This window comes from Triturus cristatus, chromosome 5_2 (assembly GCF_964204655.1).
Source record: "Triturus cristatus chromosome 5_2, aTriCri1.1, whole genome shotgun sequence".
Taxonomy (NCBI): Eukaryota; Metazoa; Chordata; class Amphibia; order Caudata; family Salamandridae; genus Triturus; species Triturus cristatus.
This window is the reverse complement of record NC_140588.1, coordinates 391,638,329-391,660,530: the sequence shown is the minus strand read 5'-3', so window position 1 is coordinate 391,660,530 and position 22,202 is coordinate 391,638,329.

The following is a 22,202-nucleotide window of genomic DNA, read 5'->3' as shown; positions in this document are numbered from 1 at the left end:
GTAAACCTAGAAAATATTGGCTCGTTCCCTTGCTTAAAAACTTAGGGTTCAGACAGTGTTATACAGCCTATAGAGTACTAAAAACTGATGCATCACCTTCAACTGTGTTTGCGGTAGCCAAATTTTTAACAGCGATGTGGCACACTCGTACCCGTTATATGAACTAGGTCGCAGTTTTGCCTTAAAGTTTTACAATTTACTGTACTGATGATTTTTAATTGAATTGTACTTTTACTTGATTTCAATAGATAAACTGCCAATGTAATGCATTGCAATTCATGTTCCATGGCTTTTAATAATCTTACTGTTATGCACATCTTTTATGATCTTATTGATCGAAATAAAGATTAAAGAAAGAAAGAAAGTATGAGCATTCCATCCCAGGACTTAGAGTCTGAAGAGAAGTACCATTATTGCCCTAGAAAGCTTGAGACAGACTATATAAAAGTTGTTTAGAAGATGTCTCCCTTCTGCTCATCCAAGTGGAGCCAACAATGAGGGTGGGAGAAATGGGGGAAGGGCCGCAAGGGGGCAGTGGAATGCCCCAGGATCAGGAGATTCTTGTTTGACTTGTGGTCAGCTGGGCCATTAGAAACAAACTGTCTTAATATTGCAAGTATCACACCAGGCTTCCCTGATCTGTTTGGCGTTATCTTTTCTGAAGTCAAAAATCTCCAGCAGACAAATCTGCAGGCTGTAGCTGGCAAAGGCTCCACAAGGCCAGTTACCCCTTCTGCAAACTAAACAGGATTTCCTACTGAGGAGAATAACGGAGTGGGAGCTAACATGCAGTCAGGCTGCCCAGTGATGCACCTTGCGTGGTTCGGCGAGAAGGTGGGTCCAGGTCTCCTCTTGGTTATCAGAGCACTTTTTGGTAGAACATTCTATAAGTCCCAAGTTTTGAATTTAGGCTATCTGGGCACCTTTAGCACCACATCCAAGGGGCCACGACTGGACGGGCACCACTTTGAGAGTCAGGAGTCACTCAGGCTGGGTCCAGGTGCGTGTTCAAGATGGTTGGAACCTTTGCTGTCCTTGAGGCTATGATCAGGAGGCCAGCCATCTAGTCCTTGGAGTCTGTGAAGTTCTTTGTGTGTCTGCTGAAGCAGTCTTTAAAATTCAAGTGGGGCTGTGAACAGCTCCAACCCCTTCCAGATAGGATGGCGCATCTTACCAACATCCACTCCCCATATTGTGTCTGGCTGGGAGGAATACACAAAAGACAACTACCCTTGAAAGTGAGTTTAAAGAGGCATGAGTGGAGTAGACCATAAACGATATTCAAGGATCTTAGTTGAGGACAAAGGTATAGGAATTGCTTCTGGCGAGCTGCTGTAGCAGGAGATAAATCATGTTTGAAAAACACCTTGTGAACTGACCATTGACCAGATCCCACCTTTTTGGCTGGTGATAGCATTTGCATTAGTTTAGGGAATTGAAGCAAGAGGATAAAGATTCCTCTAGGGCGAGAGTTAGATCCTGATGCAGACTGGGGACTAAGACGTGAGCCCGTTGCATAGACAGAGAAGAAGTAGAAGGCAGGTCTAAGATTGAAGGTATCACTGTTTGCAGGGAGGCGATGATGGTGGACCCTTCTGCACCTACTGGAATACCAAAAAGATGAAGGTTATTCCTCCTGTTTCCAAGTTTTTTGTGACACATTTAAGTTGAGCAATGTCTTTAACCATTTGACAGGTGTCAGGATTGAAGTCCTCAAAGTTGCTCACTCTTTGTTCTAATGTAGAGATATGTTGGTCAGGACCATTTTTTCTCAATGTGTTGTAATGAGGCATTAGTGTCAGCAATAAAGGGTTTTGAGGTTCGTAATTCATCCATGCCTTCCTCTATAGATAAATGGGTAGGCCATTTGGTGGGAGAGTTGAGGTCATTCTTTGGCCATTTGACCAAGGTGTTATTGATAGATTTTTTGGGTATAGTGCCAATGGCATGAGAAGGGAAATATTTCTCTCTTAGAATAATGACATGAAATGTTGAGGGCCTTAAAAGCTCCATCAAACGTCAGTGTGTCTGATCTCATTTAGCTCGTTTGAAATGTCAAGTAGCTTTGTTACAAGAGACGCATCTCAATGAACTGGAGACTGCCAAACTTAAAAAAACATTAAGTTGGTGAAAACTTCTCCTCACCCTCCACAACCAACACAAATGGTGTTATAATTCTTTGTCATAAGTCTCTTTGGATCACTATGCAGTCTCAACATCATGATACAGGGGGTCGTTGGTTACTACTCACCCTTACAATTGATGATACCACGCTCACTATCCTAAACCTCTATGGCCTAACCCATCCAGACCCACATTTTTGACAGTTGCGTTCACACATTGTATCTGAACATGCCTCCGATAATTTTATAGTAGGAGGGGACCTTAATCAAATCCTTGATCCTTTTGTGGATAGGCATTCCACCTCATTCTTTGTTCCTTATGTCTCCCACAAAACATAATTTTTCAACACTCCTTCTCTGATTCTTGGGGATTATACAATCCTGACCTGTTAGAATACTCTCCTCACTCCCCCTATCACCACTCTCCATCTAGATAGGATTATATTTTCCTTAGCAAACGTTTATTGCAACACGTGGATAACTCACAGATTGATCCTATACTAATATCGGATCACACACCATTACTAACTGATTTAGACATTCTCACCAGTAGGCCTAACAAACCTTCCTGGAGGTTTAACAACACTTTACCATCGGACACCTCTTTACTATACCACCTTTATTAGAGAATTTTTCCAATTCAATGACAACGATCAAACATCATTTCCTTTTGTTTGCACGTCAAAAATCTGCTTCTATTCTGGCAGGTATTAAGTCCCTTGAACATAATTATTAATTATGCAATCAAAAATAAATCTGATCTTGAAGCCTTTTTACTGCTTAGATTGATATCAAGAAATATATGAATGAACATGCCTCTGACACTCTCCTTAAGTTAAAAGCTAAATACTACAGTGGTAATAATAAAGCTGGTTCCCTTCTAGCTCGCTATTTAAAATGCAGAAAGGAAAAGACAGCTTTTATTCCATTATTAATAACTCTGGCGAAACGTTGTTCAGGAAAGATGATATTCCCCATTAAAAGGATTTATATACTCCAGTTGCTACGCCATCAGAGGAATCCTTTAATACTTATTTCTCCAATCTCAGACCTAGAGCTTCACCATTGACAGGTTTCTCATTTTTAGAATGACTGCTTCAAATTCAGAGCTGTACTCAGCGATAGAGATTTCTTCTTAAAGTGAAAGTACCCGATCCTGATGACCTTACAGTTGCATTTTATCTCTATTTTGCCAAACTCCTCTTTCCCGAACTTGTTTAATTAATTACTAATTTCACTGATTCAGACTCCGCTTCGGGCTCCTTTGCAGAAGCCATTATTTGCTTAATTCCTAAGAAAGATCCAATGCAAACATTTTAGACCCATCTCATTAATCAACACAGATTGTAAAGTATTTGTCCAATGCCTTGACCCTTCGCTTACTCTCTATAATGCCTGACCTCATTGATGTTCATCAATCTTGCTTTATTCCTTACAGAAACAATTCCCGTACCTTCCTAAATATCATCAATAAAACCCACAAGATAAAGGATCCCTTAGCAGCATTATCTTTAGATGCAGAAAATGCTTTCAAAAGGGTCAATTGGTGCCTTCTAATGAGAGCTCTGTAATGGCATGCCCTTGTTCCTAGTGGCGGCTGGTATTAACGGGTGTAAGGGGCGTTGCCCTCCCAGCTTAAGAGCAGAGAAGGGAGAAAATTAACACCACCATTGGGCAAATGGCATGCTCATTACTCACTGCTTGGTGCTCCACTTGACCACTTCTATCGATTCGAACCATTACATTTTAATATGTAATATATCATTGTCGTTGTTTTTTTTAGGTCGCTTTTTTTTAGGTCAGCGGACACTCGGGCGAGAGTGAGAGTCCCCTCCTAGTACGCCTGTGCTGAAATGGGCGATGATTATTCCTCGCCCTCGAGGCACAAGCTAGGAAAATGGCATCATACTGGGCGGAGTGGCTGCACCAAGCAGCAGTGAATGGTCTTGAAATGGGGCGATTCTGATGTGGCCCAGGGCGGGGTCAGCAGAGCCTCATTGACTTTAAGGGGAAGGGGTGGGGCTGGCCGTGTTAACGGCTTCGCACACGAGGGAGTGCTTAAGGCAAGACCCCTCCTTCCAGCACCTCGTGAGTCCCCTCGCCATTTTGAATGTCCCGGCCGGGCCGGCTGAAATTACAAGCACGCTCCGAGTCACAGAAGCGGCGGGCCACAGAGTAAAACAAAAGGTAAACTCCGTGGTTGATTTTCTATGTTTAAGTGTTTGAATGTTTCTATGTGGTATGCCAATGCCGCCATCGCCAGTGTTCGAATATGCGACTGTCGGCTAGTGCTTAATCCACCGTGCCTAACAAAATTAATGTGTGTCTGTTTGTAATGCGACTGGTGATCCAGTAAAGGCAAGCGCTCCGATACCTTTGGGTCAATTTAGCGCTATATAAAATGCAGAGAAAAGAAAATCGGAAACAAACCTCCTTTGCCCTACAAGATGGAAACTTTCAAAACTAATTTTGTTCAAACTGCATGCGCATCAAAATATTTATGTAAGGACGTGCTGGTGCAGATGAAATGCTCAGAACGTTCGTCTAGATAATAAAATCAGGCAGAGGGAGGCAGCCTCCCATCTCAGGCCCATCCGCCTAAATAAACGGTATCAATTAGTCGCAATTCAATCAGGGTTCGTTTGATCAACGACTTGATGCGGTGTGACTTTGTGACACCCAGACAGAGTCGAAAGGAGAATGTGCTTAGAATGGAATGGGACTGGAAAGGGGCACAAGTGATGTTTTCATATGTGTAATGCTGAATAAACAGCCCGCTTCGACTGCGGGGACAACAGAGTCGCCATTCTTCCTGGAAATATGAATATGCTCTTCCTACCGTGAGCTTTAGACGGACAGGCAATCGGGCACATCAAGAAGTTTTTTTGTTTCTTATGTTGAACGCTGATCTTTTTTCTACTTGATTGCTTTTTATGGTGACGGGAACCAAGCACCGGAAATATGTATTCTGAGTCTTTTGCATTAGTATTTACAACGGAGGAAGCCTCATGTTGTCCTTTAGACACGACACATAGGAGGGTACATTTGATGTTGCTGGGAAAGGTTGCAGTTCGCACATTTTCTTTTCATTTATGTTTTTGAACCCACTCAGCAAAGCTGGGAAGGCGGTCTATAGGTCCGGTTGTTGCCTTCAGATCAAAACACCATTATTGTAGTCTAATTTTCTCCTCTTCGCTTTGTGTGAGTGTGACCTTCCCAACTCACTTCAGCTTGGGGGGAGGGGCAGCAGTGGATGCACTGTGTACATAAGGCAACAGAGCCATTGAGAGAAATTATTTGGCCCAGCTCCCTTTCACAATTACGTTTTGGCTGAATCTGCTGAAATATCTTTAATAAATTTCAGTTTTGAGCATTGGATTGCAGTTTGAGGTAACACCTTCTTTGTTGTGTTAGCTTTTGTGTTCAGTTATTGCCGGATTTGGATGCCACATAGCAAGGACCTTGTGTCTCATACGTCTGGTAGGAAGGTTGAGAATGTATAGAGATGGGGATATTGGCTTGTGTGTGCCATTTTTCCTGATCCATTTCTTGTTAAAAACCTGTCCTTGCTTAAATTTTGATCTGTGTACCAGTGAAATGCAGAGACACGGGGTACAGGGATATGGGGCTCTTCCCGTTAGCCCTGACACCTGCTGCTGCTGATTCGCCGCACCACTTTCAAATGTCACCAGCCGCCACTGCTTGGTCCTAATTTTCTGCAACACATATCCTTGCTTCATTCCTCACCACATTCCTCAGTTATCGCAAATGGTATTCATTCTCCCTACTTTCCTCTTAATAGAGGAACTCATCAGGGATGCCCCATGTCTCCCTTACTATGTGTTTTAACCCTGGAACCTTCTCTTCAACAACTAAGTACTTCAGATGATTTAACAGAGTTCAAAATTAAAAATAGTCCCATTAAGTTTACAGCATGTGCCAAATAATATTCTCTTATTTATGTCACATCCAGTTCGCTTACTTCCTGCTTTCCTTCATGAATTAAAGCAATACTCTGCCATATCAGGATACAAAACCAAAGTAGACAAAACAGAGGTACTACCTCTGAATACATGTTGTTCTAAAATGTACCCTTGTTCATGCAGCCTTTCCTGGAACTCTTCCAAAATCAAATGTGTAGGCATATGGTATGGTAACAATCTCAAAGACACACACAAATTATTTCAAATGTCTTGTTGGACCAGATCTTATGTTTTTCTCAGAAATGGTCTCCGTTGTAACTCCCCTGGTGGGCTCCTCCTGACATAATCAAAATTATGCTCCTTCCTATTATCTTTTTTTTCTGACCTCATATCACCAATAAGCATCTGCGGGTCTTATGAAGCCGATGTTACGATCTGGGGGCCACCCGGCTTACCGCACTCGCTTAGGTCGCCCGACCGGTCCCGTTTGTAAGGGAACTTGGTATAATCATAGGACCAGCTATATTAATCTTAAGTTATGACCCCAACTTATAAGGGGGTGCCAGATGTTTATAGGCTTATCCTCTGCTCCTTCACAATCCAGGCGGGCCATAGCGAAAGTGGCTTTAAGCCAGTCATCTCTTTTCGGTGGTAGGGGGTCTTTCCACTTCTTACATACCTCTCTCTGTGCTAGCAGTACCAAATAAATTAATAACCCTCTATGAGGCTGTGATGCTGACAAAATAAACCATCATCCCCGAAGAAAACTAGTGACAAATTAACATCAATGTTAGACTTAAAAATATCTTGAGGAGTGTCACCAATCCCCTTCCAGAAGATTTTTAATTCAGAGCACTCAAAGAAAATGTGAAGGTCATTGGCTATAGGCATCAAACATCTTGGGCATTTTGGTGTTGGAGTTGGAGCAAACTTGGCTATCTTTGCTGAGGTGTAGTAAAGCCTATTGATGACAAAAAAATTATTCTTTTTTAAACTAGCAGGTTTGATATATTTATATAGTACCTTCAGTGAGGGCTCAAAAAGTGTATCTATTGAGGATTCAAGAGGGGTTTGCTTCCAAGCCGTGGTTGGAGGGGGAATCACCAGGTCCTCAACTTCTAGTAGATGGTTATACCACATTGATATCTCTTTTCTTATTGAACGAACAGATTGACACAGTCTTTCAATATCCCCGTTCCCTCTTACTTCCTCTCTCTCTGCATTAAACCATGATACCAGCTGTAGATATTTAAATCTAGAAAGATCTATGCCAATCCTAGCTCTCAGGAATTCCCAAGGATGGATCCCCTCAGAATCTGCCAGGTCAGACCAGATAGTTATACCAGCTCTCTTGATAGGTAGTGCCAAGCTGTCTCTAAGGCAGCAAGGTGTTCCGGGTGAGTCCCAGATAGGAGCCAGGTCCGAGTAATACCCTATCCCCCATTTGAGTCTGACTTTGTACCATATCTCCAGGGCTACCCTCAGAACCTTCAGGCGAACTCGCTTGAAGTACTTTGGGGCCCTGAACTTATATAAAAAAGCGATACCTGCCTCCACCTCCTTCCATTCTAGCCATTTCTCCCAACCACCTTCCCCAGGCTGACTCCTCTGGTTTCACGAGTAGCATTTGAATAGCTTTAAACTGGAATGCTACCGCGTACCAACTGATATCAGGAAGAGCCAGCCCCCCTTTATTGAGTCTGCGTCTCAATTTCTTCCAGGCCAACCTGACCCCCTTGTCCTCCCATATAAAACTCCCAATCTTACTCTGTACTTTACTTATATTCTTGTGTGGAAAGGCCAGGGGTATAGTAGTAAATAGGTCGGAGAGCTTCAGGAGAATGACCATCTTTACTAAACTGACTTTCCCATAGATTGTAAAGGGGAGGTTCCTCCATCTGCTAAGGAAGCAAACAATTTCTTTGATGGTTCTATTAAGATTGATCTGGGGGATTTTTTTCAGGTTTTTAACAATGTAAATACCTAAGTATCTTAACTCTGTGCTAGCTACCCCCCGCCCATTTGATCTAGGTTCCAGCACATCACCTCTGTCTTTGACGTGTTAACTAAGTAACCTGACAAGGACCCAAATCCTTCCAAAAGCGCCTCCACACGGAGAATAACCACCCCAGGATCATTTGTGTATAATATTAAGTCGTCCGCGTAGAGAGCTAACTTACAACTGTAAAGTTGGCACTTAAAGGGGTAGATTGATTCATCTAACCTGATGGCTTGTGCCAGTGGCTCGATATAGATATTGAATAGAAGGGGTGAGATCGGGCATCCCTGCCGGGTCCCCCTCTGGATGTTAAAACTTGAGGTCAATAGACCTTTCAGGAGAATTCGAGCAGAGGCTCCCTGATAACAATTCCTCAGGGTTTGGATAAAAATAGGACCCAATCCCATTACCTCCAGTACTTCCCAAAGGTACGCCCAACAGACTCTGTCAAATGCCTTGGCCGCGTCCAAGGCAACTATGGCCAATGGATCAGATCTCTCAATGGCCCGGTCGATGTTACCTATTAACAGTTGTGTCTGTTCCTGGTTGTACCTTCCTGCAACAAAGCCCTTCTGGTCGGTGTGAACCAACTTGGGGACCAATTTCGCCGATCTCCCAGCTAGAATGCCCACAAAGATATTATAATCGGCATTCAGTAGAGAGATTGGGCGATAGGGGTCGGCTTTTAAGGGGTCCTTGCCTGGTTTTTAAATCAGAACAATTGTAGCCTCCTTCCAAGACTCGGGGACCTTGCCAGCGAGACAATAGACTGAGTTGAAAGTAGAGCCCAGTACGGGGATCAGTTCCTCCGCTAGAAGTTTATACACTTCGTTCGGGAGCGAATCCATGAAATGGTCTCCGTTGTAACTCCCCTGGTGGGGTCCTCCTGACATAATCAAAATTTTGCTCCTTCCTATTATCAACTTCTTTCTTATGATGCAGCCCATAAAAATACTAAAGAGTTTTTTGGCTCACTTAAAAGTAATTTCTCGTCTTTCATAAAGGAACATGTTGGAAAGTTCACTAAATTGTTTCCAACTTTTGAAATCAATTTGCAATATTAATTTAATTCACTAGCCTAGTAGTCTGCCAATAGGCCTTTCAGCCAGTAGGCCCAGAGCTACTCATGGGTGCATGAAAAAAAGTTTATATGGTGTTTATTGAATTTAAACATCATTTAGGGCATGGATGGCATTGGATTGAAATGCAAAATGTGTTTTTTTGGGTACTTCACTTTTTCGTTATGTGTGTTAAATAAATGCCTTTGTTGGATGTATGTGGTTGTAACTTGCAAACCTTTTAAGCCCTGTGGATTTTCATTTTTGGCATTGTTGCATTAAAGCTGTGTTCTTTAGCATGCCTCCTTTGTCTGGTCAGTGTGTGAATGTGTTTGTAATCGTGGGCCAGCATTTACCTTGGCTGAGCCTCCCTGTGTGGCCATGGGCCATTTTGTAAAGTCTGTCCTTGAGTTCATTGTTTTCCAGGGTTCCGGTTTCTTGTTGTTGCTTGTTGTGAGCGACCATGTGCTCGTGGCCATTTTGTCATGGTGGTAGTTAGTGTGCTTGCTTTTGCCATAGGCCTGCTAGTCTTCTTTCCTTTATTCCTCTTAGCTTATTGCTTCTTTTTGTGGTAGCCTGGCCATGTGGCTGACGGCCATTTTGTGACTGCAGCCAGTGTGTTATTGCCATAGGCCTGCATTGTCTGTCGTCCCTTTCTTGTTGTTGTGGCCTGGCTAGGTGGCTGGTGGCCATTTTGTGAAGGCAGCCAGTGTGCTTTTGCCATAGGCCTGCATTGTCTGTCTTCCCTTTCATGTTGTTGTGGCCTGGCATTGTGGTTGGCAGCCATTTGGTGAAGGTAGCCAGTGTGTTTTTGCATAGGCCTGCATTGTCTGTCTTCCCTTTCTTGTTGTTGTGCCCTGGCCATGTGGCTGGGGGCCGTTTTGTGAAGGGGCAGCCAGTGTGCTTCTGCATTAGGCCTCCAAGGCTTCTTTGTGGTGGCCATGCCTTCTTGCTCGTTGTTGTTTTGCATGCATTTTTCTTCCTTTATCCAGCAAACAATGTAGTACAATTCACTACATTTTCTAATAAATTTGCAATATTATTGATTTGAATTGATTGATTCACTATGTGGCCTAGTCTGCCAATGGGTTTTCCAACCAATAGGCCCAGAGCTACTCATGGGTGCATGACGCAACTGTTCCTGTGGCGTCTGTTGCATTTAAGACATCATTTAAGGCATGGATGACAATGGATTCGAATGCAAAATGTGTTTTTGGAGGTTTTTCACTTTTTTTAATGTATGTTGAATAGATGCCCTTGTTGGATTTGTGTGGTTGGGTTGTGTAACTTGCACACCTTTTTTTGCCCTGTGGATTTTCGTTTTTGGCATTGTTGCATTAAAGCTGTGATGCTTAGCATGCCTCCTTTGTCTGGCCAGTGTGTGAGTGTGTTTCTAAGAGTGGGCCAGCATTTGCCTTGGCTGAGCCTCCCCGTGTGACCAGGGGCCATTTTGTAAAGTCTGTGTCCATATAGGCCTGCTTGAGTTCATTGTTTTCCAGGGTTCCTACTTGTTGTTCTTGCTTGTTGTGAGTGACCATGTGGCTGTAGCCATTTTGTGGTGGTGGTAGTTAGTGTGCTAATCTTCTTTCCTTTATTCCTCTTCGCTTATTGCTTTTTGTTGTGGTAGCATGGCCATGGGCCTGGCAGACATTTTGTGAATGCCTCCAGTGTGCTTTGACCATAGGCCTGCATTGTCTGTCTATCCTTTCTTGTTGTGGTGACCTGGCCATGTGGCTGGCGGCCATTTTGTGAAGGCAGCCAGTGTGTTTTTACCATAGGGCTGCATTGTCTGTCTTCCCTATCTTGTTGTTGTGGCCTGGCCATGTGGCGGGCGGCCATTTTGTGGAGGCAGCCAGTGTGCTTTTGCCATAGGTCTGCATTGACTGTCTTCCCTTTCTTTTCGTTGTAGCCTGGCCATGTGGCTGGCGGCCATTTTGTGACAGGGCAGCCAGTGTGCCTCTGCATTAGGCCTGCAAGCCTTCTTTGTGGTGGTCATGCCTTCTTCCTTGTTGTCGTTGTTTTGCATGTATTTTTTCTTCTTTTATTCAGCAAAAAATGTAGCACAATTCACTACATGTTCTAATTAATTTGCAATATTATTGATTTGAATGTATTGATTTACTCTGTGGCCTACTCTGCCAATGGGTTTTTCAACCAATAGGCCCAGAGCTAGTCATGGGTGCATGAAGCAACTGTTTCTGTGGTGTCTGTGGAATTTAAGACATCATTTAAGGCATGGATGGCATTAGATTGAAATGCAAAATGTGTTTGTTTTTTTTCACTTTTTTAATGTATGTTTAATAAATGCCTTTGTTGGATGTGTGTGGTTGTGTTGTGTAACTTGCCAACCTTTTTTAGCACCGTGGATTTTCGTTTTTGGCATTGTTGTATTAAAGCTGTGTTGTTTAGCATGCCTCCTTTGTTTGGACAGTGTGTGAGTGTGTTTGTAATGGTCGGCCAGCATTTGCCTTGGCTGAGCCTCCCTGTGTGGCCAGAGGTTATTTTGTAAAGTCTGTGTCCATATAGACCTGCTTGAGTTCATTGTTTTCCAGGCCTCCTGCTTGCTGTTGTTGTGAGTGGCTGACCATGTGGCTAGTGGCCATTTTGTGGTGGTGGTAGTGCTTTTGCCATAGACCTGCTGTCTTATTTCCTTTGTTCCTCTTGGCTTATTGCTTCTTGTGGGTGGCCTGCCTGGCCATGTGGCTGGTGGCCATTTTGTGAAGGCAGCCAGTGTGCTTTTGCCATAGGCCTGCATTGTCTATCTTCACTTTCTTGTTGTTGTGGCCTGCCTGGTCATTTGGCTGGCGGCCATTTTGTGAAGGCAACCAGTGTGCTTTTGCTATAGGCCTGCATTGTCCGTCTCCCCTTTCGTGTTGTTGTGGCCTGGCCATGTGGCTGGCGGCCATTTTATGAAGGCAGCCAGTATGTTTCTGCATTACGCCTGCATGTCTTTTCCTCTTGGCTTATTGCTTCAGCTGCAGCTCCCTGAATGCTGAATCCCACGTGATGCACAATGCCAAACCGGGTCCGTTACATTTGTATTTTTGTTGTTGTTTTTTTTCTTTCCTATCCTTACTCAGTGTACTGTACACTAGTGATGGAGCAAGGACTAGTTTTTGAGAGACTTGCTTGAACTCAATTCACTCGTATTAACTTATTAACATGAAATACTAATTGTGTCTTGTGACTAATCATCACGAAATACATAAACATAAAAGGTAGAGAAGCTTGCATAAGTGTTCACTAACCATTAATACGGATAGCGGACTGAACGCGGCTGTAACAGGAAAAAACCTTACTGCGCATGTGTTAATTGCATCTACGCAATGTGACCTCTAACAGCTTGGAGGGAATTTCCTGCACATGAGCAGAACACTTTAATATGGCGTCTTCAAGACCCACATGTATGGCACCTGCTTCGCTGCTTAGAAAACGCTCTATTTACTAAAAGCTAATGCAGGCAAAAGTACTGATAATTTTAGGGAAATTGAGTAGAGGTGGGTGGTATACAGAGAAACCATTTATTTTTTAAATTAATATTTTCTCTCTTTGACCTTTTCATTAGTTCGTATTTGGGCCTTCTAGCCATGACTTGGGTGTTCTGAGAGAGAGACGTCAGCCAAGTCCAACCAAGGCACATCCGGACTGATGACACCATATTTGAATCGCCGCCAAGGCCACAGACTGCTAAACCCTGTGAAACTAGATGTCGAGATTTCAACCGTTTAAGACATATGGACATTGTTGATAATTTGTTGCAGATATGAATAACATCCGAATGGGAAAGTAAAATTGAATGTAAAATTAAGGGGATGGATTTATGAACAAAAGAAGTGCTATGCCATCATGGTGTGATGTCCTAACGCCCCTTGCCTGTCCAATTATAATTCATATTTTTACGATATTGCAACTTTAGGGGGTGGTACATGAATGCCAAAAGGTATAATTGGGGTGGTTTAGTTAGTTAGTTGTTAAGGAAGTGTGTTCGAGAATGCGAGGATGCTGATTCTGTCGGAGTGATGCTGATGAAGAATTAATTTCAGAATCTTTTACTTTAAGCAATTGATTTGAAAGAAGATCGCAGAAGAATCTCGAGGAGGAAAGGATGTGCCAGAGAGGGGTGCGACAAGTCGTCGGTTCTAGAGAGGTCCACTATCTTGTCCTGATTCCTGTTCTGAAGGTTGTCACCTGTCCTGTCCCAGGGGACCTTTACCAGCTCTTTGGCCAGGGAGTTGGTCATCACACCATCTTGGGTAATATACATTTGTATATTTCTGATGTACTGCTCTCTCTATCCTCTTCTTTCTGAGCAAAAGTCATTGCATTGATCTGAGAGTGTATTTGATTAATTGAACCTTCCTTCCTAGATTGATGGTGTCTGTGGTGTGCATTTGAAATGGTTCACTCACATTAAAAATTTAGATAAAGGTTTTTAAAACTTCCCGTGTCTGTGATTATTTTTTAAGTGAAATTAAGGTCATGTGTATTTCACCATCAACTAGTTCCAACTAATTTGGTCCATCGAAGAAATGGAAAGAACTTACTGATCAGTGAAAGGTTAGTTAGGATGAACAACTAATCTTGAGGAATTAATCAACTCATAAACCTTTTGAAACTTCAGCGGTTTTACCAGTTATTGTGTATGAGTGTGTGTTTTGATGGGCCCAGGTGAGTATATGGTATTGGAGTATCTGTTGTTGGTGCACCGCTGGATCAGTTTTCTGGTAGCAGAGCTATGGTTATTATTGACTAGTTTGGTGATGAGTATTAACTTTTGATTATTGATTTATGTTTTAACAAGAACAGTGAGCGTCTCATTTTATGTTGTCTGGAAAATTCCCCGGAAAGGAATAGCGGGTGGTAAAAAGCCACACTGCAGTGAAGTTACTCGTCAGTTGGAATAGCACTGAGAAGCTACGCAGGGCTGGCAGTGTTAAATTAGGGACTATTTTGTGTAAAAGTGAGAGTGATTGATAGTAAAGAGTTCGCTGGTGAAACTTTGGTCTTATATCTCCTAGTAAGGGTAACACCGAAGGAGTAGTAGGTTCTTCCGAGCTTGAATGAAGGGTAAGTGGAAGGTTTTACTTGCAGTGTACAAAGGGTAAGCGGAAGGTTTTACTCGCAGTGTATGAAGAGTAAGCGGTAGGTTTTACTCGCAGTGGAAAGAAATATTATATCCTTTGGTTTTAGTGGAACAAGCAGAGTAGCGAATGTTTTTATGTTGTTACTAACGAAGAATTTAATGAAAAAGATTAAGAAATAAGTTTTCGTATTACCTTGTGAAGGGAGGGTCAGTCTCCGGAGTTGTACTGATGTCACAGTGTGCCGCGCTGGGATTGGTGGAAACAGCAGGTGTGTGTGACAAATGCAGATTGTAAAGGAGGGGTCAGTAGTAAGGAGTGATACTGACGTCACAATAGGCCGCATTAGGATTGATCAAATCACGAGTGTGAGCCAGATTCTGATTGGTTGGGAAGTAGAAGCTGCGCTAGGATTGGACAGAGGAAAATTGTTTGTGGAATTCTGATTTGGCTATTGTAGGGAGTCACCCAGAGAAACGATTTCAAGGGTTTGCGGACTACAATTTTATATATCGGCCCTTACCCAAAATGTATGGAGAAGAGAGGAAAATGTCATTAATGAAAAGAATTAAGAATTTCTTTAAGAAAGATAAGCTCTTGTTGACTAGAGAGGGAATTCTTATCTCACCATTGAAAACACCTGCTTCATTTATGATGATGGAGAGAGGTTATCATACCTGTGTATGGTTGGAAAATTGGATAAAATACACCAAAGGTGATGGAACGCTAGCTTTCCCAGAACATGGTACGTTTAATGGGATAGTTCTTAAGTATTTGAGACTGAGAATGAATGAGTTGGAGCCAAGACCTAGGTTAACTCAATATGAAGTTTTAGAAGAATAGGAGACTGAGTCATATGAGCGTGAGAAATCCAGAAGTGGTAGATATAAAGGATTTTTTCCTAGATATTTACGTGAGACACGAAATGGACAGATGAAGCAATGGAGGAAAGCAATGATTTCAGAAGGATTATATCCAGTATTAGTGGCTGAAGAGCAATATGGGGGCAAGTGTAGAGAGAAAACGAAACATCTATTCGAGAGAGGTTATGGTGAATCAGAGGATGAATTTTTGGAGGACATTTTAACAAAAAATCCTCCACCATATCAGGAAGGGACCAGTGGAGTAGTTACTCCAAGTGCACCAGCATTGAGAACACCCTTAGTTCCTCAAATTTTTCATAATAATTCAATGAATAGAGTGCTCCATGAGAAAGAAAAGGAAGCTCTGAATAAAAAAAAGGAAGAATTGATACAGAAAATAAATCAGATGAAGTTGCATGCCTACAAAAGAGGTTTACCCGATTACTCGAAAAAAAGAGAGTCAATGGCACCTTCAGGATCTAAAAGAACAACATCAGTCACTCCAGAAGATTTGAAAGGTGGGCACAGGGAATAGAGTTCAGTCCCAAAGATTCTAGACATTTACAAATTAAAAGTGGAATTGGAAGAAATGATTGCTGGAAATGTGGGAATAGAGAGATTGAATGATTACAATGAGGAAGAGTTGTTGTTTATATGTAGAAGTATTACGAGAAATGCAAAGGTGTATCATGAGAAGTTGATGGAAATAGCTGCCGAGATTGGAGTGGATATAGGGAAATATAAAGTATTGACTGGATTTTACAGACAAGGATTTGGAAAATATGAATGTGTCTGGTAGAAAACTGCAGGTAAAAGAGTTAATGAACATTTTGCAGAAATGAGGAGACCTTGACAAATGAAAAAGTAGGTGGACAAGAAAGAAGGCGGAAGCACAAGCCAAGGAAGCATCAACATCTGCTGTCTTAACAAGAAACTCAGAGAAGGTAAAAAAGGTTGTGTCCTATGAGAGAAGTTCCTGGTGGTGGATATGTTCATGTTCCGTGGAGCAGACAGGATATTTTGTCATTTACAAATGATTTTCCGAAATTGAGGGAAAAACCGGTGGAGTGGTATAAATAGGTTGAAAGGTTTGTGAAGGCTTCGAAGGTTTTGTTGAAAGACCTGGATGGTTTATTTGACATTGTTGTGCCTGAAGCAGCAGCGGTCCGTGGAGGGAGTTCCGTGGGGCGGAAAGGCGGGGGAGGGGCAGGGTGGGGGGTACTAAACACCGGAACATGGATAATTGGAGGTAAGTAAACAATTAAATAAATAAAACAAATTTCGTAGCGCGCCCTGCATCACAAAATGCGGTGCAGCGCGCACTACGAAATTCGTTTTATTTATTTAATTGTTTACTTACCTCCAATTATCCATATTCCGGTGTTTAGTACGCCCCGCCCTGCCTTTCCGGACCGCTGCTGGCCTGCAGGTTTGTGGACAGAGTGCAAAATCATAGTTGATTGGCCGAGTGAGGAATATTCTAGAGATTCAAAGACAGGAGCACCTTCAGATGAGGTGATGAAGAAATATCATCAAGTAATCACCTTCCTGAAAGGAAAGATTCCTCCTAAAGAAACAGATTGGGTAAAGATAGACAGAACAACTCAAGAAACAAATGAGTCTGTGCATGCCTACTATGAGAAGCTGTTACAGGTGTGCAAGCAGTATAGCAGGTTTGAAAATATTGGTGATAAGGACATGGGACATGGACATGGGACATTTTGTATATCGGTTTGTGTATGGTTTGAAACCAGAGATTAGTCAGATGATTCAGCAGCATATGCTTTGCTGGCAAAGCAAAAGCATTGATGACATCTTAAAGTACGCCAAATACTGTGGCAACGACATTGAGGCCAGGCATAAAAAGTTAAAGGAGGAAATGATGTGGGCTCAAGTGAAATTGGCAGAACAGCAGGAATTAAAATTAAATGCCCAGACTGACAAAGAACCAAACCAAAGTGATCAGGGAATGAATGGTGGTAAATGGAGAAGACGGATGAATAGAGAGGAAGCGAAAAGGACATTTCCTTGTCATGGATGCGGAAAGCTTGAACATTAGAAGAAGAATGAGTGTAAGAGTATTCAGAATAAGAATAGGTCAAATCAAAATTTAAATCCACAGACGCAGAATGAAGGGGTTGTGAATCAGCCACAACAGGCAGTTAATCCACAGTATCTGGTGCCACCAGCTCCTATACCAAACTTTAAGGGCCATCAAAAGCACACTACAGACGCCGGATTTCCAGGAGGAAGTGGTAAGAAAAATTCTGTGATTTCACAATATCTTTTGAAAACTAGCGATAGCGATACCAATGATCAATGCCGGTGCCTGAGAGGGGAGGAAGAGGAATGCGTACTTGGCGCATCCTTGCCGGTAGATCAGTCAGGTCCATTTATTGATGAGAAAGTGGAAGGTAATGACATCACGTTTCTGTTGGATACTGGTGCTACCCGTTCTACTGTGAGAACAGCAGACATCCCAAACCTGCCCCTCTCAGGAGATTGCATCCAAGTCGTAGGTGTTTTGAACCAGCAAATTAAAACCCCACTTACAAAGCCAATGGAAGTGCACATAGGTAATCTTAAAGACATACATAGATTCATAGTTTGCGATTCCAGTCCTGTAAATCTATTAGGTAGGGACTTATTGTGCAAAATGAACTGCACCATCTTGCACACCGGATGGTGTCACTTTCCAAACTCCTGATAAATATATATATAAAGTAATGCTTGCCAAGCAAGGTACCGAAGTGAATGAAATGTTTTCCTTGATGACTCCAAAATGAATTACCAGAAGAGTTGAGAACTACAGTGAACCCAGAAGTGTGGGACTTTACAGGGAAAAGAAATTGGATTGGTGCAGTCTATCCAAATACCCGACAATACAAAATGAGTCCAGAAGTGAAAGCAGGAGTGGCTCAAAAAATTGAGCGAATTATAGAACAAGGCATTTTAAAGGAAATAATGAGTAGTCCCTGTATTTCGCCCATAATAGGACTTAAAAAGCCTAGTGGAAAGTACAGACTAGTACAGGATTTATGGGGGGAAAAAAATGTGGTGCCTTATTGTCCAGTCGTACCAAATCCTGCAGTGATTCTATATCAGATACCTTGGAATGCAGGCTGGTTTACAGTAATTGATTTATGCCAAGCCTTTTTCGCTATTCCATTGCATCCAGATAGTCAGTATCTGTTTGCCTTTAAATTTGATGACTGTGTCTTGGCATGGTGCAGAGTTCCTCAAGGGTATACAGGGAGCCCCTCGATCTTTATTCAGATCCTGAAAAAGTGTTTGGGAATACTTGTCATACCCCGAAACTCAGTCCTAGTACAGTATATAGATGACCTATTAGTTGCATCGAAGACTCATGAAGACTGTGTCACTGATTCAATTGCATTACTGAACCATCTGGCAGAAGGAGGACACAAAGTGTCTCCAGAGAAATTGCAGTTTTGCCAACAAGGAGTGAAATATTTAGGTCACAAATTAGAAAGAGGAGTCAGAAAGGTAACTCCAGAAAGAATAAAGATATTCAAACAGATGTCACTACCTCTCACCTAAAGGGAAATGAGAATGTTTCTGGGAGTAGTTGGGTACTGTAGGCAGTGGATTATGGGTTCTCTCTGTTAGCCAAACCATTCATTCAGATGACCCGGAGATGTGCAAAAGACCTGATTGTTTGGACTGATGAATGTGTTGAAGCATTTATGAGATTGCGAGATTCCCTGTGTGAGACCCCTACTTTAGGCATGCCTGACTCTACGAAAGAATTTGCATTATTCTGTTGTGAGAGAGAAAGTTGTGCACTTTCAGTTTTGACTCAAAGGCATGGAATGAGCCGACATCCAGTAGCTTATTTTTCTGCTACTATGGACCCTGTGGATTCAGCTCTACCTGGCTGCTTAAAGGCAGCTGCTGCTACTTATCTGAACCTAGAGCAAAGTGAATCAGTTGTGATAGGACATTCAGTTAAGGTTTTCGTCCCACATTCAGTTGAAATTCTTTTAACAAGAACTTGAACTCAGCACCTTACTCCCAGTAGGATGACCAAGTATGAGAGAGTGATTCTCGGAGCAGAAAATGTGTACAATACTGAACCCTGCCACACTATTACCAGACTTCTACTGTGAAGAAGTGAAAGATGAAGGGGATCATGATTGTTTGGATGTGACTGAAATGTGTACAAAGCCCCAACCTGACATTAGGGAGGAGCCCCTGAGAGAGCCAGATCATGAGCTATTTGTTGATGTCTCGTGCCTGAGAATTGAGGAAGGAGGACTCAATGCAGCATATGCAGTTTGCAAATTTTCAGGAGTCATTGAAGCATCCCATTTACCAGGAGTCAAGTCTGCACAAGTAGCCAAATTGATGGCCTTAATAAAGGCATGCAAATTTGGAAAAAATTGGAGGATAACCATATTTACTGACAGTCAATATGGTTTCGGGATTGTGCACAACTATGGCCAGATTTGGCTGCAGAGGGGATTTCTGACTTCCTCAGGATCTCCGATTAGAAATGGAAAAATTGTGAAATAATTATTGGAAGCAATACAATTGCCAAAAGAAGTAGCAGTGGTCAAGTGTGCTACTCATCAGTCAGGAAATGACTATATAGCAGCCGGTAACCGATATGCTGACCAAATTGCTAAATATTGTGCCAAAACTAGTATGGCACTTAATCGGAAAATTGAAACAAGTGAAAACTGATGCCAACTTATGTTTTTCTCAGCTCCAGAAACATGGGATGAGGTGAGACAATTACAGGATGAGGTTGAGGTGAGGGAAAGGGAAATCTGGATGAGAGTAGGATGTACTGGAAGAGCAGAAGACGATGTGTGGGTTTATCCTGATGGCAGACCAATTATGCCAGATTGCCTACTCTCCCAATGGCCAGAATGTACCATGGTGACACTCATGTAGGTAGGGATGCCGCATAAGGGCGAAGATGGCAAGTCCCCGTACATACAGAGGGACTTCGACCCCGGTCCCTCCGAACACACTCTTGAGGTCGTCCCCCCCCTGCCCCAGGAAACTCTTCTCACCTTGTTGTCCTTGGTAAAGAGCAGATCACCTAATGATCTGGCACCACTCAATATACTGAAACAGGTTGCCTCAATAATAGCCCACAACTTGACGGATCTGATTAATGCCTCACTGTCTATAGGAATAGTTCCCACCAATTGGAAAGGGGCCATGGGGAAAGCCCTACTTAAGAAACCCAATCTGGACCCGGCAGATCTGGGCAACTATCGCCCTATCTCCCTTCTGCCTGGAATACGTAAGATAGCTGAGAAATATGTTAATCAAACCCTCTCCAGATTCCTCGAAACCCACAACCTACTCCATCCCTCTCAAACAAGGTTCCGACCGCGTCAGAGTACCGAAACGGCTCTGCTAGCAGTGGTGGAGGAAAGTAGGAAAAATCTTGCCTCAGGAGGTTCGTCAGCTATCATACTCCTCAACCTGAGCGCAGCGTTTGACACGATGAACCAAATGATTCTGGCCCACCGTCTCAGGAGTGTAGGAGTAACGGGCACAGTGGTTCAATGGCTGTGCTCTTTTCTGGAGGGTAGAACCTTTCAGGTATTTGAGGAGAACATTGCATGCAAACCCTCCTCTTTGCTGAGAGGAGTCTCACAGGGCTCACCACTTAGCCCTACCCTTTTCAATGTTTATATGGCCCATCTGGCAGCCATCGTAGCCCCTCTAGAATCCGGGTGTTCACCTATGCCGACGACATGCAACTGGTGGTCGCGTTAAACCAAGCAGATCAAAGTCAATGCCCTCTATACTTGTCTAGAGGACGTCTCGAACTGGATTGATGCATCCCAGCTCAAGCTTAATGGTGGTAAAACCAAGATTATGATATTGGGCAACCCCTTAGTTTTAAGTCCAATTCTATGTGACCTTCTGGCATGGGGCCACCCCCGGTCCCGAAGTCAGAAATTAAGAGCCTGGGCATATGGTTGGACCAGGACCTGAACTTTAGGACACAGGCCAGGAAGACGGCAGCTCTCTGCTTTGGCCTGCTTAGAATGGCCCGTAAAGTCATGCCTCTCCTTCCCTCCCAAGCAAAAAAAGTACTGGTCCAATCACTCATACTTTCTAGACTGGACTACGGGAATGCGCTATATTTGGGCGCTCCCACTACAGTAGTCTCCAAACTTCAATCTGTTCAAAACAGCGCTGCCAGACTCCTGACTGGAGTCGCCAACAGACAATCGGCAAAACCTGCACTCCGTTCTCTCCACTGGCTCCCAGTGCAGGAACATATTACATTCAAGGCCTTATGCCTGGCACATAAGTAGATGCAAAAACAACAGTTGATGGACAGAATGCAGAACAATGTCATACATTCACCCCAGTACAGAGATCTGGGCCTAAATCCATCGTTTTTTTGCTCACCATGCCTTTCCAGTTTGAACCCAGCCATATGCAAATCAGTCTTGACCCTGTGCCCCATGGGAACAGTCCAGCCCGAATTGCCAAGCCAGGTCCTCCCTGGACTGGTAACAAGCATTCTAGGACCGGTTTCGGGGTTTCACCCCTCTTCAGCAAGGATAGCTAGATTCCAGTGGCATGGAGAGTACGGGACCCACGTCTGGGCATACCCTTCCCACTCGGGGTGACAAATGCAAAAACAACAGTTGCCACTGGATTCAAGCAAGCCTGGCTGAAGACGGCTGAAATGCCAGAATCCGGTCCTAGGAAGCTTGTTTCTGGTGCAGGGAAGGCATGGCTTGGTAGTTCGGGCTGGACTGTTCCCATGAGGCACAGGGTCAGACTGATTTGCATATGGTCATGTCTGAACTGGGGTGGCAGAGTGGGCTAAAGAACGGTGATGGATCAAACCCAGATCTGTTGACTGGGTGTGAGTGTTTGATTGGTTCTGATGCTCCGTCCATCACCACCCCCTTTTGTACCGCTTTGTCCGCCATAAGTTGTCAGGGTATGCTCAGACGTGAGTCCCTTGCTCACTTTGCCACTGGATTCAAGCAAGCCTGGCTGAAGACGGCTGAAATGCCAGAAACCGGTCCTAGGAAACTTGTTTCTGGTCCAGGGAAGGCATGGCTTGGCAGTTCGGGCTGGACTGTTCCCATGAGGCACAGGGTCAGACTGATTTGCATATGGCCATGTCTGAACTGGGGTGGCAGA